Genomic DNA, 8,137 nt, shown 5'->3' on the forward strand with positions numbered 1-8,137 from the left:
TATCCCTGCTGGGGATTTACCCAAGAGATACAGAAATGCTGATGCATAGGAGCACATGTACCCCAATGTTCATAGCAGCAATGTCAACAATAGCCAAAACATGGAAAAAGCCTAAATGTCCATCACCTGATGAGTGGATCAAGAAGATGTGGTATGTATGTGTATATATATGTATATATATACACACACACACAATGGAGTACTACATGGCAATGAGAAAGAATGAAATCTGGCCATTTGTAGGAAAGTGGATGGACCTTGAGGGTGTCATGCTAAGCGAAACAAGTCAGGCAGAGAAGGACAGATACCATATGTTTGCACCCAGGTCTAACAGGAAAACAGGAGAAACCTAATGGAGGACTAGGGGGAGGGGAAGAGGGAAAGAGAGTTGGGAAGAGAGGGATGCAAAACTTGAGAGACTATTGAATACTGAAAATGAACTGAGGGTTGAAGGGGAAGGGGGAGGGGGGAAAAGAGGTGGTGGTGATGGAGGAGGGCACTTGAGGGGAAGAGCACTGGGTGTTGTATGGAAACCAATTTGACAATAAACTATTAAAAAACTTTCTATGGCTTGTTGTTTACTACATGACATGGTACAAACTTCTTTCCCAATACTCCTCTCCTTTCATTCTCCTTACTACCCCCTCCCCTTAGATTCTTTGCTAAGAGGACGCAAGGTTTTGTTTGTAATGTGGTAGCTATGTGCCTACTCAAGTGGCTGGTCACACACTGATCTAAGCCAGTGTTTCTTGATGGAGGTGTTTTGGTGTTCTGAACAGTACAAATCTCTATTACAGGAGATTGTTTTCTACATTTCAGTTTTTTGGCATCTCTGGCCTCGAGGTATGAGATGCCAGTCATGCCACTGGCGTATCTCCATCATTGTGATGATCAAAATGTCTTCACACATATTAAAACATTCTGTTGGGGTTGAGGGAGAACCACGGGTCTAAGCTAATTATGCTATTTCTGCCTCCTACTTTCAGATTCCTTCCTAGCTAATTGTGATTCTCTTAGGGGTCCTGTGGTCCAAGGGAAGTCAGCTACAGGATTTTCAGGGAAAGCTCTTTGTTTTCGTAATTGAAAGGACAGATAGAGCTAATGATGCTCCTCTCTTTCTTCTTCCTGCCCTGAATGAGGGACTAGAGCAAAGCTGCAGAACCCATATTGCAACAAGCCAGTGTGCCAAAAGTAGTGGAGTAGAAAGATAGAAGGACCTGAATCTTAGAACACTGGCCTCTTTATCTCTTTGTAATTTATATTTTAATATTGCACATTATGAAATGCTCACTATGATCTTACTGCCTGTTACCATACAGTTATTACAATATTATTGACTATATTCCCTTGCTGTACCTTCCATCCTCATGACTCATTCATTCCACAACTGGAAGTTTGCACCTCTTAATCCCTTTTGCCCATCTTGCCCATCTCCCACCGCTATCCCCTCCAGCAACTACTTAAATAGATTTTGAGAGGAAGAATTGTTTTACTTTGTATTATGAACTCTGTCATACTTGGTATCTAGTACAGTATGTGTCAGTCTAGAACAAATGAAAACATTGGATATAATTCTTGCTTGAGGCTAGCATTCCTTTAGACTCACATTTGTGGCTCAATGTGCCCTTCTTTTAGTTGTGACATCATTTTAAGGACTATTTCATTTCTATAGTTAACATGTCATCCTCTCAGTAACTTGGCTTCAGACAACTTCACTTCCATTCTGTTTCTTCACCCTCTTATATGGCTACGCCCTGGACTTTTATAACCTAATCCTTCTTCCTTAGAAACCTTAGAAATAATCAGCCTTTCTTCCTATTCTTGCATTAGTCCTATTTCACTAGGCTTGCTCTTTCTTTTATTTTTTCTTTTTTTCTTTCTTGCTTTATTTCATATAGGGGCCTTTAGTCCTTGACTCATCAGCATTCTCTATTGGTCACTTCCTATCTTTCTGTTTAATTTCTATGGTTCATCATTTTAACCACTGTTTAGCAGTTCCCTAAACCTTTTTATATTTTACATATCTTGGCAATCTTTTTATGCTATTTCTTTAGTTATACCAAGAAATTCTTTAAAAACTTGTCCACTTTCCTTCGACTCCAGCTATTTATGCCCTCCCCCAACCACTCCTTTCTTGACAGATAAACATATATTCTGCCACAAAGAAAACTATACTGTGCCCTTCTTTTACTCATTTCCTCCTGTTATAATACAGAAAGGATCCTTCTTTTGTTTAAGTATAATCTCTCCACATGAGTTCTGGATCTCATACCCTGCCATTTTCTCAAGAAGCTTGTTCTATAAATTACTTCCTTTCTCCTGATATGTTGTATTAAAATTTAAATATGGCATGGTCTCTCCCATTTTGTAAATATATATCTCTCATCCTTTTCTGGATCCTTTTGCTGTCTTTCTACTACCTTCCAGTCATACATTTGGAAAGAGTTGCTCACACTTTTTGCTTCCACTTTAACCTCTTAATACTTCCTCAACTAGTTCTATTCCTTCACTCCACTGGTTCCTTAACTTGGCTGAAACTCCTTTCTCTAAAGTCACTAGTAACTTTGTCAAAGCCAAGAGACATGTCTCAATCCTTATGTTATTTGGCCTCTTTCTTGTATTTGAAGCTTTTGATCCTGACACACTTTCTTCCTTTGACCTCCATGATATTTTAGGCAAAAGTTTCCCTTACTTTCCTGGGTGTTCTTTCCTATTCATATTTGCAGGATTCTTTCCCTGAGGAGTCACTTCTACAGCCTTCTCTTTTCATTCTATAGTTCTTTTTCTAGATCATCTGTTCCCATGACTTAAAGTACAGACCAGATGCTGATGCTGATTCCCAAGTGGTTGGTTCCGTCTCAGCAATCAGTTTTTAACTCCAAACCAATATATCCAATTGCCTATTAGATGTTTTCACTTGGCTATCATATAGGTATTTCAAAACAACACATCATTGTTTCCCATAAGCTCACTTATCCTTTGTTGTTGCCAATCTCATTAAATGGTATCATCTAGTTATTCAAAGGAGAAACTTGAAAAATCACTTTTGACCTCTCTTTCTCCCTTATGTTTCATACCTAAACATGACTGAATCCTGTTTGTTCTACCTTCTAAATATTTCTCTGATCTGCCAACTTTTCTCTATCCCTGTTGCTATTTTCCTAGTTGAAGTTGACATTTAGCTGTCATCTGGATAAATGTAAGAGCTTTCTATTTTGTTTCCATGCCTTATTCTTTCCTTTTTGAAATCTGTTCAAATGCATGTATTATTATTCACCTGGTTAAAATCCCTCAGGAACTTCTCGTTGCTCTTCTGGCCTAAACTTTTAGGATGGTTTATAAGGTTTCTTCTTTACACTCGTCACTAACCATTTAACCTTTTTTATTCTAAGCACTAGACATATTAAAGTTCTTTCCATTCAGTTTTCACTGTTACATCCTTTCATGATTTGGCAATGCTCTTTTCTTCCTATTTTAATTTGTTTAATTCTTTCCCATTTTCTAGATTTCATCTTAGATATCACTTCCTTTAGAAAGTCTTTATGTTCCCATATCCCCATCTCAAGTCTGGTTAGGTCCTAGGGCACCCTGCATCTATGATGGTATGGCATTTATAACAGTGTATTGTATTATTTATTTTTCTGTATCATGGATTAGACTGTGAGCTCTTTAGGAGTAGTGACTAGGTCAGGATGGCACCCTAGGGTCTGGCACATGACATGGTGATAAGTAGACACTTAATCCATGACAGAATGAGTAAGTAAACGAGTGGGCAACTTTTATCTGATTAAATGTATAGAATGAGTGAAAGATTGGGACTAAAACAAACACAAACAAACAAAACGAAACAACACTAACATATGGGTTTGAGGTACAAATTTACTGATATTATCAATCATTGGAGAAAGGAATCCAGAAAGCAGAGCCATTTTGCGAGTGAAATAGCTGAAACATTTATGTGGGGCTATCTGGTGAGCAGCTGAATATATAGGACTGGTTTCAAGAGAGGGAAATGAGCTGGAGACATTGATTGGAGGTCATCAGACTGTGAATGTGAGAGAGCCCAGGGAGAGGGTGTATAGTGGGAAGAGAAGAGAGCAACTAGACAGATTACTTAGGAACCTTGACATTTATGAGGTGAACAGAACAATAAGGAACCCACAAAGGTATTTGAGGGAAAGCTGACAGATTATGGGAAAGCACCCATACTTGGTGTCATGGAAGCAAATGGAAGAGATAGTTTCGAGGAGAGATAAATGACAGTGTCAGATTAATTTTTTTTGTCATTTAATGAATTGAGTTTCTACAAAGGATGTATTGTCAGGTAATACTTGTCTCTCTTGCTTCACTACAAGTTTCTTAAATGCAGGGATATTGTCTTATTTGCACTTTTAATCCCAGGATTTATCCTAGTATCTGATACCCAGTGGAATTCGATAAACAGGTGTTAATTGAACATAATGCATTTGTTCTGGTCAAGTAATGGATTTAAAATGTATGGCAACATAGGCATGAGTAGCTGATTTCTCTTTATTCTGTAAAAATTTTCTTCTACCTCATGCTTGGATTTCAAAGACATCTGGAAAGTGGAATGTAGTTAGGTACTTCCCATTGTATAATTTTGTTTTTTAAGTGTTTATTTATTTTGAGAGAGACAGGGAGAGAGCAGGGAGAGAGAGAGAGAGAGAGAGAGAGAGAGAGAGAGAATTCCAAGCAGGCTCTGTGCTGTCAGATGCGGGGCCCAGTTTCATGACCCATAAGATCATGACCTGAGCTGAAATCAGGAGTTGGCTACTTAACCGATGGAGGCACCCAGGTGCTCTTCCCCCACCATTGTATAATTTAAAAATGGGTCAACCTTAGTGAATATTTTCAGTTTTTAGCATTCTTGACTTTTCTGTTTTTCACTTCCCAGTTTCTTTGCTTTATTTTGCAGACATAGCTAAATCTGTGTCTTAATCTGAGGAATAAAAAAGAAATCTGATAAAAATAAGTAATTCATATTAAGTAGTATTGACTTAAAATGTTAAAAAGGCCCAGGAATACTTTCATCAAAAAAAAATAAGACTACTATTAGTAGAGTATAGTGCTTACTTATCAGTAGTGTAGAAGTAGTGGTGGTAGAGATGGTAAGACAGGAGTTCTATATTCTCCAATACAGAGCTTGCCCTAACAGACGTGTGGGGAGAGAGAGCGATAGTTCTCAAATAACATCTGTTTTGAATCCTTACTCTTTACTTACTAGGTAGGTGCCTTTGAATATATCCCAAACTTTCTTAGTTTTAAATTCCTCATCTGTAAAAGGATAATAAGAACTTCCCTGTGAATCTCCTGGGTTATCCAGAGGATCAAATGAGATTGAATATGTGCAGCTAGTTTGCACATGAAAGACTGTTATTCTTCGTAGGCACTGCATGGAAGTGTATGATATAGTTGCATTGTGTTTCTACTATTTGGTTTGCTGTTTGAATACTCCAGAGTTGCAAAAAAAGTTTATTATGTTGTGGAATAATTGTAACATTATATAACATAATGTAATATAATTATTTAGAGCTAGAAATACTATAGTGTAACTTAAATATCTAGAGGTAGAAATACTCTAGGTATGTAAATGCTTTAAGCCTCCTCTCTGCTTTTTAAAAAAATATAAACCAATAGCCTTGGGCACAGAAACAGTCTTCCCAGTTTGTTCTTCCTGAAGACACCCAAACTCTTCAGAGAGCTGACTGGTGTCCAGACTTCCCACACAGCTGTAGTTGAACCTGTGCAGCCACCTCCAGGGGACTGCCTTGGCTCCAGTGTGTTGGATAATTGCCTACTTGGACAGCTTTTCCTTGGATAATTTCCCTTTGTCCAATCGTGGGACTCATAAATCCATGCACAGGGGGACAGATTTCAGAAAATAATATTTGGCCATAGATAGTTGCAATCTCAAGACCTTTTCAAAGGGCGATAATGACATATTTTTACTGGACAATGTGAGTGTTCAAACTTTGAAGATATGTTCTGGGATCCAGATCACTTATGCACCAATAGAGAAAACGCATTGCTTGTCCATCAGCCTGTTTAAGAATGTTAAGGTCATGAATAAGAATGTTCCACAGCCCATAAAATACTTTTCTTGGAATATAACTTAACCAGGGGGAATATTATTATGTAGGAGTTCTACTCTGGTATTCAACTGAGATATAAAATGAGAGAGAAAAAGACCCATTTCTTTCAAAGTATGTTTTCTTTATAATACTAAATGTTTAGAAAAGAAAGTGCACTAAAATATTAGTTTTCTCTCCTTTCTTCATCTCTTAATGTATTTATTTATTTTTGGTTTCATCATTGAAATTTGAATGAATGGCTTGAGTGGTTATCTCATCTGTCAAATCTGTTGGGCATAGGTTTGGTTATGTTTCCAGAAGATATTGTGTGCTAAATGTGGGTCAGGAGCATTTAGGAAGGAGGGCACAGCTGTATACTATTCCTATGAAAAAGAATGTCAAGAATCATCAGAAAGACTTAGAGATGCTTTCTGCAGGATTTCCAGATTTCAACAAAATTGTTTTACCCTGAATAATGGTAGGTTTAGTCTTAGCCAAAATGCAACTGGGCAGTCTGTTACTTCCCATATGGAAAGCAACTGTTCAAGTAAATTATATAATTGTACATTACAACTTTGCTTCTGTCATACATTATAAATTCACTTCTATCCCAAACTGAGACCATCGCATGATTGAGCCAAGTACAGTGTTGCTTTAACCGGCCTTTCTTGTTGTAGTTTCATCCAGCAAAAAAAAAAAAAAAAAAAAAAAAAAAAGTGAATTCTCTTTATAATTCTCTTACTTGGCTTCTTGGAAATAGGAATTTTGCTTGGACCTGTCAGTGGATGTCACTTTTATCCTGATTTGGAGAATCTTATCAAGGAAATTTTCTGGAGTAGCTTGTTGTGAAATGAGGAGCTAATAGGAAAAGGTAATTATTCTTTTGGATTCATTTTTATTTTTTTCCAAATGAGATTGTTAGTATTAAAATTTAGAGAATCTGTAAAACCTAAAAATGACTACATGGAGCCTTCTTTTTCTTACAATGGCGTTCTGCCATGAGAGAGCTGAGCTCCTGGTCTCTCTGGGCTGGTGCTCATGAGGCATTGTAGAATGTTCGCTGTTTTGTCATGTTGGCAAAGGAAATTACACCAGTGCCATGATTGTCAGAATGATGCAGCACCTCTGAGGAAAGGGATTACTGCCTTGTTAAAGATGGGTTGGGCTGAGCTTTGCCAAATGTTGAGTGGGATTCATTGAATACCCTACAAGTACGGTGCAAAATTTCTGTGCATTTTGGTTGTTAGAAAACAAGTGTTGGTTAGAAAAGAACAAAAATGCAAGTGGGACAATAATCATTATTTTCTGGGTCCTTTCATGTGGCAAAGGGATGAAGTCAAAAAGGAATAGAAGACTCCTAAAAAGTAATAGAATTTACTGTCAGGAAAACATAAGTGAGTTAAGTAAGTTATACTATTCATGCTTTATAGTAAACTGAATAGCTGAGACGTGATACTTCCTATGATGTGTCTCTTTACCAGTGGTTTTGTTTCCTTCAACTCAGTCTGTGAGGATGCGTTATGAATGTACAATTGTTTTCACCCTCTCTAAAATTCCAATGTTTAAAACATTCCAGAACGTCTTAGATTAAAATGATACCTTTCAAATCATAGGTCATCATATTAAAGTATAAACCTTAAAAAATTATTATCCATTGCATGAATAATGTCTAAAGGGGTTTAAGTCTTTTTTAATGACTTTTTTAAAGAATATACAAACATACTTGTATATGTTGTCAAATTATTCATCTTGTAGCTGATTTTCAAAGTAAGCTCATTAATGTAGTCTGCCTACCTTTAAAAGTGGCTCATGTAAAAGAAGAAAAAGCTTACTGTTTCTTTATTGAGCAATGTATTATCTTTTTACAAATGTCAGCAGTGGCTATGCATACAGCTTAATGAATATTTGAGAAACCCTGAAAATTATTGCTTTTTATTATTATTAATCAATAATTGTCTTCCCATAACTTGTGTTATTTATTTTTAGTTTTATAGAGTCTTGGAGAATGAAAGGAAATCAACAAAAGATCAATTTAAATTACAGCA

The 8,137-nt window shown here is 36.8% G+C and overlaps 1 long non-coding RNA gene across 2 annotated transcripts in view; it reads left to right on the forward strand.

The window, feature by feature from the left end:
* The window catches only part of LOC115272864, a 104,374-nt gene that overhangs the window by 6,603 nt on the left and 89,634 nt on the right, over nucleotides 1–8,137 (forward strand). Inside the window, exon 2 of one of the 2 annotated variants that reach the window (XR_003900577.1) lies at nucleotides 6,853–6,963. This is a non-coding gene — a long non-coding RNA (uncharacterized LOC115272864). Of the gene's footprint in view, nucleotides 1–6,283; nucleotides 6,964–8,137 lie in introns of those variants that run through there. The other variant, XR_003900563.1, reaches the window with a different exon arrangement.

The sequence above is a fragment of the Suricata suricatta genome, chromosome 1 (assembly GCF_006229205.1).
Source record: "Suricata suricatta isolate VVHF042 chromosome 1, meerkat_22Aug2017_6uvM2_HiC, whole genome shotgun sequence".
NCBI lineage: Eukaryota > Metazoa > Chordata > Mammalia > Carnivora > Herpestidae > Suricata > Suricata suricatta.